General features: G+C 35.4%; 1 pseudogene; it reads left to right on the top strand.

Moving 5' to 3' along the window:
* The window catches only part of LOC143628327 (serine carboxypeptidase 1-like), a 109,328-nt pseudogene that overhangs the window by 80,158 nt on the left and 8,452 nt on the right, over positions 1–20,718 (top strand).

Genomic DNA, 20,718 nt, shown 5'->3' with positions numbered 1-20,718 from the left:
CCCCGATTTATGTAACATATCGAGATTTATGGTGTCTTATAATTCAAACGTAACTAATGTCATGTGTATTGATTATACCCATATTACAGGTATATCAAAATGAAGTCACTCTAATATTTATTTACCATAACATAGTTACAACAATTAAGGATTTAAAATTCGGTTCCTATTTTTAAAATCCTTTCCATTATATTTGAATATGAATTTATAGCTACATAAATTAAAGATTTAAGCTTTCTTGCATACGTATTGTATTTTATGTTGTCATTATTTTTTGTTGTTTATTGTGTGCGGACATGCTTCTTGGATTGTTGCAAGGGCAACAAAATATGTAAAAAACTTATACATCTTCTTTCATCTTTATGACAGACGATGAGTTATATTTTGGCCAATGCGCACTGTATTTTGATTGTATCTTATTAATTTTGGTTGCATCATGAGTGGTGATATGGGCTATGACCTTTATTTTGCTTAATCATATTAAGGTGTAAAATGATAGTATGTTTGCTTCTTTTTTCATAATTCTTTGTTCGTGTTTTTTTTTAGATTTTTGGATGTTTGAATGTTGAATTTGAGCTGATAATCATGTCTTTTATTAACAAAGATTATCATTTAGGAGTTTTATGCAATTTTGATCCCTACAGCAATTGTTTTATAGTTTTTAAATATATTTTTTTCTAACTATTTCAGTTGGCAATTAACATTTAGAAAACTTTTTAGAATGTGTGCATTTTGGCAATTAACTTAAAAATATGACGTCTTTTTATATGATCTTTTATTGATTTCGTTTTCTATTATATGATTTTGTTGAACTGGGTCTTTTTTACATGATTTTTGTTGGTGTTTTCAGATTAAAAAAAAAGTTTTGTAAAAACGTTTGTTAACTACTAAAATATCTGATGTTTAATTTTATAAAATTAATACTAACGTTGAAATTTATTAATACACAAGGTTGATTGGTTAAAAGTCAAAATTTAGAATTAGACAAGTTGTTAATAAAAAACTTTCCAAATTTGGATAATAAAAGAGTCTTTGCCTCAATTTAAAATGGTTAAATAAAGAGTTAAAATGCATTCAAAAATTCAATTGCAACAAAAAAGAAGAAAAACAAGAAGATTTATTTCCAAATTTTGATAATAAAAGACTTTGCATCAGTTTAGAATGATTAAATTAAGGGTTAAAATGCATCCACAATTTCAATTGCAACAAATAAGAAGAAAAAAAGAAGTTAAGTGACTTGTGAATAGTATTTTTTTCATGTTTCACATTTTGAAATTATTTATACTATTCTTTTTTGTTATTTTATTTTGTTACAAACTCGTATATTACACGGGTTCTAACCTAGTACTTATAATAATGGTAATAAATATCTTTTTAGCAATAATAATATTTTATAAGATCTGAATTGATTGTCAAATATTCTATGTTTAAACCCAAAAAAATTTACCCTCTCTCTCTATACTGTACAAGTCCCTCTCCATTTCACCATTACAACTCAAGGTTTTCTTTCACCATAGCCTAAGAAGAATTCAGGTAAGCACCAACTATACCCCAATTCTATGAAATATATTACAACATGTTAGATTTATAGATATAGAAACCTGAAAGATTTTTGGATTCCGGTGGATCAAGAGTATCATGACGCCGGCTTGTACGTCCATACCTGCAAAATGTGTCAGCAAGAGAAGACATACAAGGGTTAGAGTTTATGTATCGGAAGCGCAAAAATGGCAGATTTGTGTGTAGATAGATACATATCGGTGAAGTAAAGTCAATTTTTCGGCGAGGTCAGTTTCAGATCTGTGAAATCGTTTTCAGATTCGGGGTTGTTGCAGGCTAAGACACGGATTCATGAAGACAAATAAAGGTTGGCGATGGTGCGCCGCCGACAAGAATGGTGAACGGTAATGATGGCAGTTGTGATTGTTGTTCAGAGTGTTCGAAGACGATAACTGGCGGTGGTTTCGTCAATGTAACGGGCACCGCCGACATGAGGACTGTCCGAACCTCGTGGTTTCATCAATGTAACTGGCGGTGGCAATCGAAGACGGTAAGTAGGGAGGGTTAAAAGATAATGGTGGGGTGGGGTGGTGTACGTAGTGGATGGTGATGTGGTTGGGTGTATTTTAGGGTTTGGTAGAGAAAGTGATGAAGTGCATATGTTTAAATAGATGAACCAAATCTTTCAATTTATCACACAAATAGTCCTCACATGGCTAAAAGACTTAAATGCCCTCATGCGCAGGGCACTTGGGGTGATTTAACCAAAAAACTTAACATCCGTTAGTGTAAAGGACTAAGACCGATACAAATATCCAAATAAAGGATAAAAAGTGAAACTAATTTTCACAAAGGACCCAATCCATAATTATGAATATTCAAAAGGACAAAATATTTATTTTTTTCAAAAAATTAATTAATAAATAGTAAACGAGCCGAGCTTTAGCTTAAAAAACAACTTACGAGCCGAACTCGAGCTTTAAAAATACAGACGGATTCGAGCTGATCACAAGCTTAAGCTCTGTGTAATTCGTCAAACTGGTCGTATTCATCCTCATCGTCAAACTGGTCGTATTCTTCCACCTTCTTCAACCATTCTGAAAAAGATTGCCTATGTTGTTTGATATACCAAGTGTCTGACTTGTGCAAATGTGTCGATCGTAATATTTCCTTGTGTTCATTAACATATGAATCAATACATGTCATATGTTGTAGATAAGTAAAATTAGCCATTTGTAGCTCATCAAATGGCGGACTAATTAATTTCTTACCAACTCCTCCCTTGGCCGAATGACGTGATTTAGGAACACCAATACTTTTGACCCCTTCCATGTAACCTGTATATAAATCAAGCATTACAATTATATTTATAATTAACAAAACCCATTATATTATAAATGTTGTGATATCAATACATGTGCAGAATTCGGTCGCCTCTTCGGAAGTATACCCTTGAACAATGCTACCCTATGGTCGATTACAGTTTCTCACATAACTTTTTAGCACACCCATGTATCTTTCAAAGGGATACATGTATCATAGGAATACTGGACCACAAGACTTTATCTCTTTTACGATATGAGATACTAAATGGACCATTATATCAAAAAAATAATGGTGGAAAGTACATCTCTAGTTCACAAAGAGTAATATAAATACCCTTCTCCAACTTATCTAAGTTCAGTGATTTTATGTCGGACTTCCTTAGGTAGCAATCCACGAATAGCAATAGGAATCATGTGTGTCATCAAAACATGACAATCATAAGATTTCATACCAAGCAACTTACGATCTTTCACCGACACCAGCCTTTTAATGGGTGCCGAATAACTGGTTGGAACTTTAATATCGTGCAAACATTGACAAAAACTTTATTTTCTCTTCTTTTGATATCGTATGGCATGCTGGTAGAAGATAGATACTATGGGCTCTCTCATCTGGGGCAAGCTATAGACGTATTCCCATTTTTTCAATGTCTTTACGAAATTTAATCCCATCTTTGGTTTTTCCAGGAATGTCTAACAATAAACCCAACAAACTTTCACATGCATTTTTCTCGATATGCTTAACATCCAGACAATGTCGAACTTTCAAATGCATCAAAATCTTTCCTAGCTCTTTCAAGCTCAACATATTTGTCAAATTCTTTTAAAAGTGTTCGATAAAGGTGATTTCGAGGAAGAAATCGTCAGTGTCTCATATACACAGTTTTTTTTTGCAATATTTTAATCTTACAGAGTTGTTTTGTATTCACATAAAAGACAAGCTTGTTTCCCTTATCCTGACAAATTGACATATGCTGGGATATCACTTATAGTGCAAAAAATCATGGTTCGCAACTTAAAGTTTGCCTTTTCATAAGAATTATACACGTCTACACCTTGGCTTCATAGGGTTTTAAGGTTATCAATCAAAGGAGATAAATAAACATCAATGTCATTACCATGTTGTTTAGGACCTGAATTAATAATGACATCATTATGTGTTTTCTTTTCATGCATAACCATGGAGGAAGGTTATAGATCGATTAAAGAATCGGCCAAGTACTTTGATGACTACTAATGTCTCTGAAAGGATTGGTACCATCTAAACTAAGACCAAATCGTATATTTCTAACCTCGTTACCAAAATTTGGATAATCATAATCAAAGTGTCTCCACTGAGGTGAATCCGCCACATGCCTCAACTTGCCATCATATTTATGCTCATCAGAATGCCAACGCAACAATTTTGACTCTTTAGGATTTGCAAATAGACGCTTTAGTCTCGGTATAATAGGGAAATACCACAATACTTTAGTCGGTGGTCCGTTTTTTTGTCACATCATCATCATATTGATCATTTTCATTTTTACGCTTGTACCTCGATTCATCACATATAAAGCACGTATGAGCTTTTGCAAAATGATATCTATATAACATATAGTCATTCGGACATACGTGTATTTTTTCAACATCTAATAAGATAAATGTGTACTTTTTAAATTTTAAATTATCCATGTCCAATTATCGTTTAAATTTAAAATTCTAAAAAGGATATATGTTACTCTTAATTCTTTGTTATTATTTAAATATGTTATGTATTTAGTTATTATATTATATAGAAAGAATATACATATAGTGTCAAGTTATTCTATAAAGGGTAACAAAAATGAGAAGTGTGAGAAGTCATAAATAAATGACATGCGTCAAGTAGGGACCAAAAGAAAAAAGGTATGAAGGTAATTTTACCCATTTTCTCTCTCCACATGTAAGGCACATGTTAATACTCTCATCATTTTAGAACGTTTATAATTTTTTCGTATGATATTTAAAAAAAAAAAAAAATCATCATAATAACAAGCGTTTTTTTTTTCTTTAATATGAGTATGATTTTTGTTATATAAAATTTACAAACAAAAATCACGTCATTGTATCATTTCGCACACCATTGTGTCTTTTTCGCACACCATTGTCTTTTTCGCTTATCATTGTGTTTTTTTCGTCATTGTGTCTTTTCGCACACCATTGTGTCTTTTCGCTTATAATTGTGTCTTTTTTCGCACACCATTGTGTCTTTCCGCACACCAATGTGTTTTTTCGCTTATCATCTTTTCACACACCATTGTGTCTTTTCGCTTATCATTGTGTCTTTTTTCGTCATTGTGTCTTTTCGCTTATCATTGTGTCTTTTTTCGTCATTGTGTCTTTTCGCTTATAATTGTGTCTTTTTCCGCACACCATTGCGTTTTTTCGCTTATCATTGTATCTTTTTTCGTCATTGTGTCTTTTCGCACACCATTGTGTATTTTCACTTATAATTGTGTCTTTTTTCGTCATTGTGTCTTTTCGCTTATAATTGTGTCTTTTTTCGTCATTGTGTCTTTTCCCACATTATTGTGTCTCTTCGCACACAATTGTGTCTTTTCGCTTATCATTGTGTCTTTTTTCGTCACTGTGCCTTTTTTCTTCATTGTGTCTTTTCGCACACTATTGTGTCTTTTCGCTTATCGTTTTGTCTTTTTTCGTCATTGTGTCTTTTTTTTTCATTGTGTCTTTTCGCACACCATTATGTCTTTTCGCTTATCATTGTGTCTTTTTTCGTCATTGTGTCTTTTCGTACACCATTGTGTCTTTTCGCACACCATTGTGTATTTTTTCTCCATTAATACATGTTACACAATAACTTGAAACGTAAAACACAATGGTGAATACGTATAACACAATGGCCTATAACGTAACACACAATGGTGAATATATATAACACAATGACTTGAAATATAAAACACAATGGAAACAACATATTACACAATGACACAATGAACAACAAAAAAACACAATTAAAAAACCCATTAATTTTTTTTTTATTTTTATATAACAATATGATACTCATATTAAAGAAAAAAAATACGCTTATTATTATGGTGATTTTTTTAAAAATAATGTCGTATGAAAAAGTTATGGACATTTTAAAATGATGGGAGAATTGACATGCGCCTTGCATGCAGAGAGAGAAAGTCAACAAGTATGGGTTATTACCTTAATGCCCTTTTCATCAATTTTTATCTATTAAATTAATCTCAACCATTCAAATCTAAAATCAATGAACTGTATTCATTCTCACCCTTCCCATTTTTGTTATCATTTGTATTTTAACTTTACCCTATACATATATGTCAATTTAGTACATTTTTTTAGTCAACGAAAAAAACAAACTTAATATGGTAGTTTTACCGATCAAATATGGCGGTAACAAATTAATTCAATCTCAAAGTTGTTAAAAAAGGCGGTCACAAATAAATTAAATCTCTAGCTATTAAAAATGGCGGTTCAGCAAAATTAATTAAATTGAAAAGTCACACGTTAAATATCAAATATGACGGTATTTTTTCAAACCGTTATAATTGTTTACGGCGGTTTTTCTCCAAACCGCCTTAAGTTCATTTTTGGACCGCCTTATATGATGATTTCTGTACTAGTTTGTGGGTTGGATTGGTTGGATATATTTCTTTGAGAAGAAGATTTGCTTTTGAATAGATATGATTCCAACCATTAGATAAGAATTTAATCATTGATCAGGAGCTGTTTTCACATGGAGCACACGGATCAACCCATTTAGCAACTGACACCTTTAGCGGGGACACCGACTATTAGCGATGACATTCTTAGTGTCGCCGCTAATGGCCAGAGTCGCCGCTAAAGGCGTCGCCGTTATTGCTCGATTTTCTTGTAGTGTGTGTGTTTTTGTAAAATCAGTATGCAGGAAATGATATACTGAAAGTGGATATTATTCAATAATAATATCTTTATAGTTATAAAGTTTTACATGAATGAATTCAATATATAGACCTATAGATGAAGGGTTGTGTTTGTTGTCTAAAACCATTACAACGGTTGGCTGGAGCAAGTAACTGTCAAATGACAATTAATATCCCCCATCCTACTTTAGCTTAAATAAAATAATACAAATTGTCACATAATTGTAAGTTTAATTTAACACACAAGAACTTCCAAACTTTTAATGTTTTAAAAGTTTTATCGTAGTCAATGAATTACCTACTCATAACTATCACTAACTCATCTATATTTATGCTTTGATATATTTGTGTGGATACTTTATAGTTGACATAAATCTTTCGCAATATAAAAGTAACAAAAGTATATATTTTTATTTGTATTTAACCTTTCTTTTGCTTTCTCTATTTATATTCAAGTTAATTTTTATATAATTTCTTTATACATCTTTTGTTATTTAATTTATTATTACGTCACCTGATTCTTTAGACTGAGGGGTGTGGGGGCTTCAAAGGGGGCGCTAGAGCCCCTCCGCTCGCGCCCTCAGGCACTAATACCACACCAAATGGGCGCTAGAGGGGGCGCTACCGAGGCGCAAACACCACACGTGAGCATGGTAGCGGGAGAAGAGAGAGAGGATGTGGGGCTTTAATATGGGCGCTAGAGGGGCGCTACCCACACCAGGGGCCAGGGGCTCCACCAGGGACTCCAACACCCCCTTATTCAGTTTCTCTCTCTGTCACACGTCATAATATTATTGGTTCTTGGCTCTGCTGGAGCCCCCACTAGAGCCCCCACACCCCTTAGACTTAGAGCAATTCAACCAATCTGACCTGTAAGTCAGTAGTTATTAGCTATGTCCATGAGGTCGAATGAAGAATGAACTTTTCATTATATTGTCATGGATTTATCATTGTTGTTGTTTAGCAAGACCAGGTTGTTCTTCAATGATTGGAGCCATGTCCGAATTAGGTCCATTCAGAATCAATAGTGATGGAAAAAAATCTTTTCATGAATGATTACGCATGGAGCAATGATTAGATTTAATTGAACGATATATGGATTTAATTGTATAATTAATTGAATAATATTGAATAATACATCCTTAATATATATAATAGATATTATACTTGAATACCATCTAATATAGTTATTTAATATATTGTCTAACGTTCTCCTGCAATTTGAGGGTGGGAGACCACCTGCAACTTGAACCTCAAGTGTAGAAACTATTGTGACGATAGTGGTTTTGTAAAGACATCTGCAATCTGATCATCTGTAGATATGAATTGAACTTCTAACTTTCCACGAGAAACTTTTTCTCTAACATAGTGAAAATCCAATTCTGTAACATTTGCTATTTTTCGAACCTAAAGTTTGACTCGTTTAAAACTTTGGCTCTCATTTTTATATTTTATGTTGGTTTATGTTAAGATTTATTTACTTATGATTAAAACCTAAGTACAAACTCCATTTCATGCGTTTTAGTGCTTAAAATTTCATTTAATCAAAGTCTGGGTAAAAATGACAAAGATCCAGTTTATGTGAAACCCTTTATGCAACAGACATATTCGTGCTCCATGCCTCAAATCCTAATCATTTCCATAAATACCTCCTCAATCTCAGCCATTTCACCCACTCGTCTTCCCTTCTTCTCCCATATTGTTGGAACTTGTAAGTTGTTCTAGCTAGTTTTACTTCAGTTTGACTTTAAAAGTCAACGGAACCAAATTTTGCCTTTTCTTCGGGTAAATGTTTTCCATATTTTCAGTTGTTCTAAGTTATTTTATTTTAAGAAAACTGTTTCCATCTTAAAAAAAGTTTTTGGACACTCAAACACATATTCATGCATTTTAGACCCGTATGGTCGTTTTCGCGAAAGTTTAATTGTTTAACCTTCTATTTGAGTTTGGATCTAGAAATTTTACTTTATTTTAGTTCTATGGTTTTGAAAATGTGGTAACCATCCTCGGTCTCACACCAAGTCAAGGACCGAACCAAAACTTAACGCATGTTTAAGAACTTTAATTAACGTTGAGCAACCGAGTTGCATGAAACACTTTAGATCCGAGTTTTTCTTTGTATTTTAGTTCTTATATGGTTGATATGGAAGTTTAAGAACAAATACTGGCTTGAACCAAGTTTCGAATTAAAACCAAGTAAAATCGAACACTCATTTGAACGAGTTAGTCAATGTTTAAAACCACCAAAAGTTCAACCTATCTTTTTAGGTATGTGTTACTTTGTATTACTCATATTACTTAGTTGTATGGAATACATATCTTGGCTTGAACCAAGTTTCATATAAAAACCGAGTAAAATTGAACCTTTTGTTTTAACGAGCTAGTCACCGTTCAAACCACCAAAAATCATCCTAACTTCTTAGTTTATGTTTCATTTTGTATTATTTATATTTCTAATGGTTATGGTGTGTTGGAACCAAACTTGGTCTTATACCAAGATCTGGCAGATTTACACCAAACACTCGCTTAAGCCTGAGTTTGGAACTTTAATTGATAAAAATTCTCAAACTTGTTTAAGTTACTGATATTATTAAAACAATTCATATATTTTTATCTTATGGTAAGTTGGATTTGAATTTGGTACTTTATCAAGTCCCGAACCAACTAAACCGAGCAAACCGTTAAAAATCGAATCTTGATGCTTACATTAGCGATCTCGTGCACGCTTGCATTGAAACAACTCCTCTATGTAATACATAACAAAGTTTGAGTAAAACTAAACATCAAAGACCCTGTTTCATGTAAATCTCATTTCATTTTACCCTTACTTTATTTAACCGCATTTTGTAAAATACAACTTAAAATCCCGAAAACCCAAGCCTTGTTTATGAACTATTATACCATTTATATTCCATCCTCGAGGAATCAATATTAACTCAAGGTCTTTCAATCTTGGACACGCACATTAAACTGAACCATCGGGCTCGTATATTAGAGGATTTATTCTAACTTTTTCTTCATTAAAGTAGCCTTTTCCAAGTGAGTAATTTCATCCCCGTTTTCTCATCTATAATTTGGGAGTTACTTTCATACTTACTCAAACAAAAGCGATTTAAGACTTAGATCCTCAAACCACAAACTCTAGGTTATGTGTTGCTCAGAATAATTTCCCGATTGTGTGTTATATGCCTCATTTGATTAACTGTTAAATGTTTATTGCTTTTGTTGGTTGACCTAATCCTCATCCTCAATAATTATAACCATACGCTCCTCCTTGTAATTTGGTAATTTTACCGACCAGAAACGAGCGCCTCATACTTATGATTTATATACCTCAATTATTGGTTTTATTACGGTTTCACATATAAGTTGTGGAATTTCACCTCATATTATGTATATAAAATCGTTGATTTCTCACCAACATACATATTGACAAAATATATTTATGCAATATTACAGGTTTGATAATTTGTTAATTGAAGATTTAAAGAGTGATCTTATTTTGGACCATTTATGTAATTAGTTAAATTAACTATATATTTCCTTGTACTTTGTTTTATTTGCATGAACAGGTTGTGTTGTAATTTGATGTTGAATGAAATGAATAATTTGTTTAAATATTTTCATTTTAATAGTGTCGTGTGCATTGAGCAATCATAGCCGCGCCCCTACATGTTCTGCTGTTTTGGTCAGATTTATCACACCAATCAAAGAGTGGGAAATGCCTTTTCTAATAATACTGAGTTCATTCAAGATATCCTCCAACCATTTAAGTTTTGCAACCGTGTCTGCGAGTGCTTTGTACTCTAATTCTATGGAAGAACGAGACACCCTTTGTAGTTTTCGGTAGTGCTAGAAAAAAAAGATTGGAGCCCAAATAGACATCGAATCCCCATTGATCGGCGATCATATGGATAGTCAGGATAATTTTCATCTGAGTATGAGGCTAATCTGCATCTGAGTATGCTTTTTAATTTTCTTTTCTAGTGTGCATCAACAAAATCATGAAGGTTAGAACATGGCCTGTGCCGAATAAAGAGACCAAAACATAACATCCCTTTAAGGTAGCGTAAAATTCGTTTTACTAATGATTTTCAGTGGGAGCGTGCATGAACTAACATACCTTGTTCACGTCGAACGCAATAGCTGGTTGTGATAAAGAAACATATTGCAGTGCACCGGTTGGCAATAGGTGGTGGGATCAGCAAGCGGAGCACTCTCACATAGAAAAAGGTTTTGGGAGGTGCTAATCAGTGAAGAGATAGAGTTGTAATCTGACAAACCTGCACGTGTAATCAATTTTGAGATGTACTTATGTTGGGACAAAGTTATGTTTTTTCCTTGAGGACCAATTTGATACACAAGAAATAATGCAGATCTCCCAAATCTTTAACAGCAAACGAGACACTCAAGAATTTAATAACACCATCGATTGCATTAGCATGTTACTAGTGATAATGATGCAATTAACGTAAACGAGCACATAAATTAGAGTACCTTGGAACTTTAGAATGAATAAATTTGGGTCTGTGTTAGATCCATAAAAACCGATTTGGTGCAAGTTAGTAGATAACCAATTGAACTAGACCCTTGGAGCTTGTTTAAACTTGTATAAAGATTTATGAAGAATACACACATTATTCGACCACTCTTGATCAACAAAACCTGGTGGTTGATGAAGATAAACCGTTGCTTCCAGATTCCCATGAAGGAATGAATTTTGAAAATCCAATTGTCTTAACGGACATTAATTTGTGGCATCAAGAGATAGTACTAACCAAATTATAGTAGCTTTAATAATAGGTATAAAAGTCTCTTGATAATCTATTCCCTATGCAACAAGGGGAGCTTTACAGCAAGCTATTCTTCCTTTGATCTCGTTTTAACCTGTAGACCCGCTTAGGGTCAATCACATTAGTTATTTTAACATAAGGAACAAGAGACCCTGTCCCGTTTTCAAGAAGAGCAACAAACTTTCCACACATGGCACGACCACACTCTGGTGATTGTTTAGAGACTGTATAGGAAGTTGGTTCAAGAATAAGTATAGGATATATGTATGTGTGATTTGAAGGAGAGTGCCATGTAGATGTTGGATTAGGTCAAAGAACTGTGGGTCTGGTGCGAGTCGGTGGCTAGTTTTGGGTAGGTTGTTGAGTTTGAGTGGGTGATGTATATAAAAATATACATCTTTTTAGCATCAAATAATCTCTAAAAAGTGCAACTTCAATCGTATAACATAGTTAAAATAACTACTTATCATGTTAAAATATATTTTCATGTTAATCCAAGCCTCAAACGAAAAACAAATGAAAAGACACAGAAAAATCAAAGAAAACAGCAAAACACACCCCATGCTTCATGAAACATGGGGTTGTGCTTCAGAGAACATGGGTCATGCTTCTGAAAACATGGGGCCGTGCTTCAGAAAACATGGTTCGTGCTACAGAGAACATGGGGCCGTGCTTCAAAGAACATGGGGTCGTGCTTCAGAGAAGACGGGTCGTGCTCACCTTTCAGAAAAGACAAAAATCTACAAGAAAGGACAAAATACTGGACAGCTAGACACGTGACCGTGCTTCAGAGAACACGTGATCATGTTCACCTTTCAGAAAAGACAAAAGAAGATATAACAGGCACCCAAAAACACGGGGCCGTGCCTCAAGAAGCACACCCCTGTGGTGAGTCATCATGTATGATCTATGCATGATCTGACATAGCATTTAACGTGACTGGACAGCTGGACACGGGGGCGTGCTTCCTTTTACACGGGTTCGTGCCTGATCACCTAGACAGACTATAAATAGAGGAGCATGTTGCACTTATTTGGTGAGCTTGAAGAAAACTTCTATACGAGTTTCTCTTATAAAAACACCCATTTTACACTCATAATGAAGGTTTTGTGGAGAGTTTGAAGGCTTGGAGGTTATCATCATCATCATCCACCATCATCATCATCCATCATCATTGAAGAAGGAAGACTCATCACATTTGCTTAGATTGTTCTAGTTTGATCATGTGTTTGTTATCTTCATCTCTTTTAATGTTCATAACCATGCCCATTATGATCTAAACACCATTTACCATCTAGTTTCTATGAAGAAGCTTTGTTTTACTTAATGATTATGTTGAATATGTGATTTAATTTGGTAAAGTATATGGTTAGTTTGCAATTATCATTTGATGAAAAATGTTTTATCACTTTAACTCAATACATCAAGGTTGATGATTAACAATCATTAATGATTCACTCATGTTCTTAGAGACTAGAAATGGTAAAAAGAATACCTTGATAATTTATTCAAGAAAAACATGGATTCTTATATTGTACTTAGAAAAGATAAGATATAAGCTATGATCTATTTCTCTAGTTTTGATAATTCTGAAATAACATTCTTAACACGATTTCTTAGGTTATCATGCTAGTTAAAGAAATCATATATTAATGGAATGTCTAATTATAACCTAATTAAATCAACCAAGGGGAGGTTGTGTGAGTCGACTACAATCACCCGAAGTTGTTAGAATTGGTATTTGAGAATTGAGAAATCGAAGTCAATCACAATTTTTATACTTTACTAAACTACTTGCCTACTTAAATTGACATTAAGTGGTAGTATGAGATCAAGAAAGTATGGACTTGAAAATATGCATGCTACTTTCTTTTATGTCATATAATATGTTCACTTAGAAATGAGGGACTATTCAATCATATATTATTAAGACAAGTTTATCACATGCTTACTTATTAATCACTAAGGAAGAATGGAGTGGATTCTTAATATTAGATGGAAACCTTCATAAGTTCATATAATTGATTTACTCATTTAGAATTTCTCTTCTTGTCACCTATATATTATATATAAGGATTTTTATGAATGTTTGAAAATCAATCCCAAAATGATTAAACTCTCCGATTGAAGTAAAACAAAGATTTATTATTAGAAACATTTGTGTCCACTGATCGATACTTGGCTCTTACCAATACTATTCTACATATACGATAGGTACACTTGCCTATTTTGTGTGTGTTTAGTTTTAGTAGAAATCACTTTTAGAAATTTAAAACATGATCTTGTGAGAAAGCTAAAATCCAACCCCTTACACTTTTAAGCACTCAAACGCATCACAACAGTGGGAGTGGGTGTAAGACTGTAAGTGGAATCAAAGGATCAGTGGATTAGGGAATGGGCTGGTCCATTGTGGTTTGTGGTGATATAGATTCAGTAAGAGAGGGATCGGGAGTAGGGTTGATAATATGTTGTGGTTCAGAAATAGAAGAATCGAGATGGGCGTGTGTTGATGGGAAAGAGGTTGAGTTGCTGTTGGTAAATTGTAATATATGGTTTAGGACTTTCATATTGACCTGAGGGGGTATTTGAAAGGGAAGAAGATGCTCGTTAAAGCGAACATGGTGAACAACATAGATACGATTAGAGGTTAAGTCGAGACTCTGATAACTATGATGGATAGGGCTATATTCAAGAAAGACACACGGTGTTGATCAAAAATCCATCTTGTGGTGACTATGCCGCCATAAAAACGGGATGCATTGACACCCGAAAGCTCGTAGACATGAATAGTCAGAACGTCGGTTAAATAGATGTTTGAAATTATTTGAATTGATTAGATATGACATTCGGTTGATTAAGTAGACAACCGTTTCAAAGGCATGCAAAGTATTAAAAACGGGAAGGTTTTTGAGGTTGGGAAAGAAAAGGAGAGCAAGAACCGTTTCAACGACATAACGATGGCGTCATTCAACAATGCCATATTGTTCGCTTGTATGCGGGCACGAACACGAACGACGATGAATAATACCAAGCGAATTAAGAAAGGGTGCTAAATAGCGAACTTTACCCCTGTCGGATTGTATAGATTTTGATTTTGTGTAAATTTGTTGTTCGACCATGGTAATAAAAGATTTAAACATGGGATAGGCTTATGATTTTTGTGCTAATGGTTAAAACCACATGTATCTATAATAATGATCAACACACGATAAAAAAAATTATCAATGCCCGCCAAATGAAAGTGAAGAAGCAGGGCCCAATCACAATAAACCAAATCCAAAACATTTGTACTACGAAACTTCGAATAATTGAAAGACAATCTGGAAGATTTTCACAATGGACAAGATTCACATAAAGAAGATGATATTTTTAGAAATTGGTAAGTAACAATTATAAATAATACAACGAAAATAACTAGCATGAGCATGACCAACTCGGTGATGCCAAAAAGTTGATGGCGCTTTAGTTGTGGTGAAGACACATGTGGGAGAGACTTTAACTACGGAAGATAAAGGGAGTACAATTCACCATTACTTGGACTGTGAGTAGTGTGGCACGTGTAGACTTGTCATTCACATGAAAGAAAACAAGTGAAATTCAAAGAAAACATGATTATCAATGCGAAATAGTTGAACGAAAAACAAATTCTTTTTTATTTGGGTAGGTGAAGAATATTACCAAGAGTAAAAGTTTGATGTGGAGAGTAATGTTTTGTAGAAACAACATGAAGAATAGGTAGAGGATTAACTTCACTAACATGGAGTGAATCGTTACCATAGTATGCTTATAAGTTGTCCAAACTTGTTAAATCTAGGGTAACATGATTGTTGGATCTTGTGTCGGGGAGCCACGGGGCACCTGTTTGAGAGCCTTTCTCTGAAACTGAGTGTAATTGACTGAGGTGTTGGACGTGTCATGGAGGAACCGCGCTGGATAGGACACAAATATGAAATATGTCTTATTCCACATTTCCACATCGGTTACAAAGACCATATACGATGTTTTGGGTGGATACCCACCTGAACTTTTGTAACTTGTTCTGGTTACCTTCCCCGAGTATCATCCTTATTACAGTTAGAATAGCCGCAGTAGTTGCCATGCGAATTACCACGCCTATTTCCCTAATAGTTCATGAGGGTTGGTTTTGGGTGTAAAAGGCTTGTTGTTGTGGAGTTTGAGAGGTAATAAGATTAGGTTGGTATGCAAGTTGGGTGTGTTGAGTGTGAAGCCACTCTTGTGGTTTGTCAAAAAGCAGTAGCAGAAAAATAGGTGTGAACCTGCAACCATGTTTGCAGGCTGTCAAAAGAAGGACACTGTGTGTTATCTGCAACATTAATTTCTTTGTTTGACAAATTCATATGTAATCTCTATATAAGATATTGATCTTGTAACAGTTTGATTGTACCATCACCAAGTAATAAAACCTCCTAGTTACCGAGAGTGGACGTAGGTCAGAGCCGGACCGAACCACTATAAATCTTTTTGTTGTTCTTGATTGTGAGTTGAGTGGTGTGAGTTGTGTTCGTGTGTGACCCGTTTGATCCTAACAACTGGCATCAGAGCTCAGGATCGATTGAATCACACGAACCAGGTTAGAGGTGAGGAAGATACTGACCTGTGAAGCCAGAAATAAAGTTCCGATCAGCCACAGCCGACCAGAACCGCCACCTGTGAAGCCAGAAACAAGTTAACTCACGAAAAAGATAAATTTCTTGTTTCAGTTATTTCTTCGCTCGTATAAATTACCACTTAACAGTACGAACCTGTTTGGTTAGTAATAATTTGGTAATTTTTTAAAAATGGCCGAAGACGGTAAAATCAAGATTGATAAATTTGATGGAACCAGTTATGGATGTTGGAAGACAAATTGAAGATTTATTATATCAGAAAAGTTTGCATTTGCCTCTGTTAGGCATACAGCCAGATGACATGTACGATGAAGATTGAAAGTTGTTGGATTGACAAGCCTTGGGTGTAGTTAGGTTTTCATTGGCAAAGAGTGTTGCGTATAACATTGTCAATGAAACAACTACTTATGGAGTATTTAAGGCTTTATCCAACATGTACGAGAAGCCGTCCGCTTCCAACAAAGTGTTCCTCATCAAACAATTGGTTAACACCAAGATGAAGGAAGGCATGTCAGTTACCGCTCACATAAACGAGTTTAACTCGATTATCTCTCATTTAGCCTCAGTTGCAATAAAGTTTGAAGACGAAGTACAAGCGCTCCTCCTTTTATCATCTTTGCCCGACAGTTGGTCAGGCACAATCACAGCTGTTAGTAGTGCATCTGGCACTATCAAGCTCACTTTCGAGAGTATTCGTGACTTGATTGTGAATGAAGATATCAGGTGGAGAAGCAACGTGAGACTTCTAATTCTAGTTCTCTATTTCATACAGAAAGTAGAGGAAGAAGAAACGAAAGAGGACATAGTCAAGGCAGATCAAAGTCAAGAAGAAGGAGTCAGTCAAAGTACAGAAAAGATAGAAAAGACATTGAATGTTGGAATTGCAAAGAAAAAGGTCACTTTAGAAGCCAATGTACAAACCCAGCTGCAAAGAAAGAAGTAAACAGTGTATCCTCAGAAGAATTAGGTGATGCTCTCATCTTTTCTGTTGAAGATTCAGTTGAATCTTGGATTATGGATTCGGGTGCTTCTTTCCATGCTATCTCATGCCCAGATCTGGTCAAGAATCTACGAACAGGTAACTTTGGTAAAGTTCGTTTAGCAGATGATCAGATGCTTGATATTACAGGTATTGGAGATGTAGACTTTAAGACCTCATTAGGAACTATATGGACATTGAAAAATATAAGGGTTATTCCTAACTTGAGGAGAAAGTTGATTTTAGTTAGTAAACTTGATGATGAAGGGTTTAATGTTCACTTTGGGGGTGGACAATGGAAAGTGATCAAAGGTTACTTGGTAACTGCCAAAGGAAAGAAGAAAGGCACTCTATACATGACAGAAGTTTCTGCTGAAGGTGTTCACACAATGACCACTGGTCCGAGTCCATCAAATTTATGGCATAACCTACTCGGACACATGAGCGAGAAGGGATTGAAGATGTTGGCTCAGAGAGGAAAGATTCTAGACTTGAAGAAAGTGGAAACTGAATTTTGTGAACCTTGTGTTCTTGGAAAACAAAAGAGGGTGACTTTTGTGAAGACAGGGAGGACACCGAAAGCTCAGAAGTTGGAGCTTGTTCACTCGGATGTATATGGACCAACTTCAGTTTCATCTCTAGGAGGATCGAGATACTATGTTACCTTCATCGATGATTCAACACGCAAGCTAAAGTGCTTAAAGTCAGACAATGGTGGTGAATACATAAGCAAGCAGTTCACTGACTATTGTGCCAAGGAAGGGATAAAGATGATAAGGACAGTTCCCGAAACTCCTCAGCAGAATGGTGTAGCTGAGAGAATGAACAGAACATTGAATGAAAGGGCTAGAAGCATGAGGCTGAATGCCGGGATGCCCAAGACATTCTGGGCCGATGCAGTTAACACTGCAACCTACTTGATCAACCGTTCCTTAGATTTCAAAGTGCCAGAAGAAATGTGGCAAGGAAAGGAGGTAAGTCTCGAACACTTACGAGTCTTTGGTTGTAGTGCTTATGATTTGTTAGAAGGTGATGAAAGAGACAAGTTAGACTCAAAGTCCAAGAAGTGCACATTCATTGGTTATGGTTCAGAAGAAATGGGTTACATGCTTTGGGATAATGAAGGCAGAAAAGTAATCAGAAGCAAGAATGTCGTTTTTAATGAAAATGAATTATACAAAGACAGAAACACCAAGAGGCAAGAAGTTCAGAAAGAAAGTGTTGAGTTTGAAAGTGAAAAAAGAAAATAAGCTACAGTCGACATTCCAGAAAATGGGAATGAGTCAAGCAACAGTGAAAGCTCAGGGGATAACGCCAGTAATAATTCTGAGGAAGAAGAAGTAGAAGAAGTTGCTCCTCAAATTCCAGAAACACCTCAAAATCAACCAAGAAGATCGTCTAGAGCCACTAGACCGCCAAACCGGTACTCACCATCAGTCAACTACATTCTTTTGACTGAAAATGGTGAACCTCAGTGTTACTCTGAAGCTATGGGGTTGAAAGATTCATTGCAGTGGGAGATAGCAATGAAAGATGAAATGAAGTCGCTTGAGAAGAACAAGACCTGGCACTTAACAAAGCTTCCAGCTGGGAAGAAGGCTCTTCAAAACAAATGGGTTTTCAGGGTCAAGGATGAACATGATGGTACCAAACGGTAAAAAGCAAGATTAGTAGTCAAGGGTTTTTAGCAGAAAGAGGGAATCGATTTCAATGAGATATTCTCTCCAGTAGTGAAGATGACCACTATCAGACTTGTTCTCAGTATTGTAGCCGCAGAAGGCTTGCATCTAGAGAAACTAGATGTCAAAACAGCTTTTCTACACGGTGACCTAGAAGAAGAAATCTACATGACACAACCAGAAGGTTTTCAGGTTAAAGGTAAAGAAAACTTGGTGTGTAAATTGAAGAAGAATTTGTATGGTCTGAAGCAAGCGCCCAGACAATGGTACTTGAAGTTTGATAACTTCATGGGAAGAGTTGGTTACCAGAGATGTGACAATGACCATTGTTGTTACATAAAGAAGTTCAAGGGTTCTTATATCATTCTACTACTCTATGTAGATGATATGTTGATTGCACGTTCAGACATGACATAAATCAAGAAGTTAAAGAAGCAAATGTCTGAAGAGTTCGAAATGAAAGACTTAGGAGCTGCAAACCAAATACTCGGGATGAGTATTTTCAGAAAAAAAAAGAAGATGGTTCTTTGACACTTTCTCAAGAGAAGTACATTGAGAAAGTGTTAGAGAAATTCAGCCTTAAAGATGCCAAGATTAGAAGCACACCCTTGGGAAGTCACTTTAAGCTTTCCAAAGATCAGTCACCTAAATCAGAAGAAGACAAAGCAGAAATGGCTAAAGTTCCGTATCCATCTGTAGTTGGTAGCCTCATGTATGCAATGGTATGCACGAGACCAGATATTGCTCATGCAGTGGGAGTTGTTAGTCGGTTTATGTTTAATCCAGGTAGAGAACATTGGGAAGCAGTTAAGTGGTTTCTAAGATATTTGAAGGGGACTTCAAAAGTAGCATTGCATTTTAAGGGGAAAGATGTTATTTTGAAAGGCTTTGCAGATGCAGACCTTGGTGGTTGCAAAGAATCATTCAAAAGCACTACCGGGTATGTCTTTACAGTGGGAGGCACTGCGGTAAGTTGGATGTCTAAACTACAGAAAAGTGTTGCTCTTTCAACCACTGAAGCAGAGTATATGGCAGTTGCTGAAGCAAGCAAAGAGCTTATATGGTTGAAGAATTTTCTGAACGAACTTGGCAAGGAACAAGATGATTGTGTACTATTTTGTGATAATCAAAGTGTAATTCATCTTGCAAAGAATCCTGTCTTCCATTCGAAGACGAAACACATACAGCTGAGATATCACTTCATCAGAGACAAAGTTAGTGATGGTACTCTGAAGTTGAAGAAGATCAAAGGAACTGAAAATCCAGCTGATATGTTGACTAAGGTTGTCACCTTAGAGAAGTTGAAGCTTTGCATAGCTTCAACTGGCCTTCAGGATAATTGAAGAGAAGGGCGGGTAACTAGGAAGATACTAAGATCAGAAGTTCTTGCAGAAATACAGATACACAGTTGAAGCGCAGGTGAAGATTGTTCCGTGGCTTCAAGTGGGAGATTGTTGAGTGTGAAGCCACTCTTGTGATTTGTCAAAAAGCAGCAGCAGAAAAATAGGTGTGAACCTGCAACCATGTTTGCAGGCTATCAAAAGAAAGACACTGTGTGTTATCTGCAACATTAATTTCTTTGTTTGACAAATTCATATGTAATCTCTATATAAGAGATTGATCTTGTAACAGTTTGATTGTACCATCACCAAGTAATAAAACCTCCTAGTTACCGAGAGTGGACGTAGGTCAGAGCCGGACCGAACCACTATAAATCTTTTTGTCTTGATTGTGAGTTGAGTGGTGTGAGTTGTGTTCGTGTGTGACCCGTTTGATCCTAACAGGGTGGCTAACTGTTGTAAGGTATTTAGTTGGGATTTTTGGAGCATGTTGGGTTTCAACAATGAATAAACAATGGTGTTTTGAAAAGCTTGGGGTACGGGATGAACATAACGGCTAATCA

Source organism: Bidens hawaiensis, unplaced genomic scaffold (assembly GCF_021521415.1).
Source record: "Bidens hawaiensis isolate Kalapana, Puna unplaced genomic scaffold, B.hawaiensis_p1.1 tig00004868_1, whole genome shotgun sequence".
Taxonomy (NCBI): domain Eukaryota; kingdom Viridiplantae; phylum Streptophyta; class Magnoliopsida; order Asterales; family Asteraceae; genus Bidens; species Bidens hawaiensis.
This window is presented reverse-complemented; position numbering and strand designations above follow the sequence as displayed.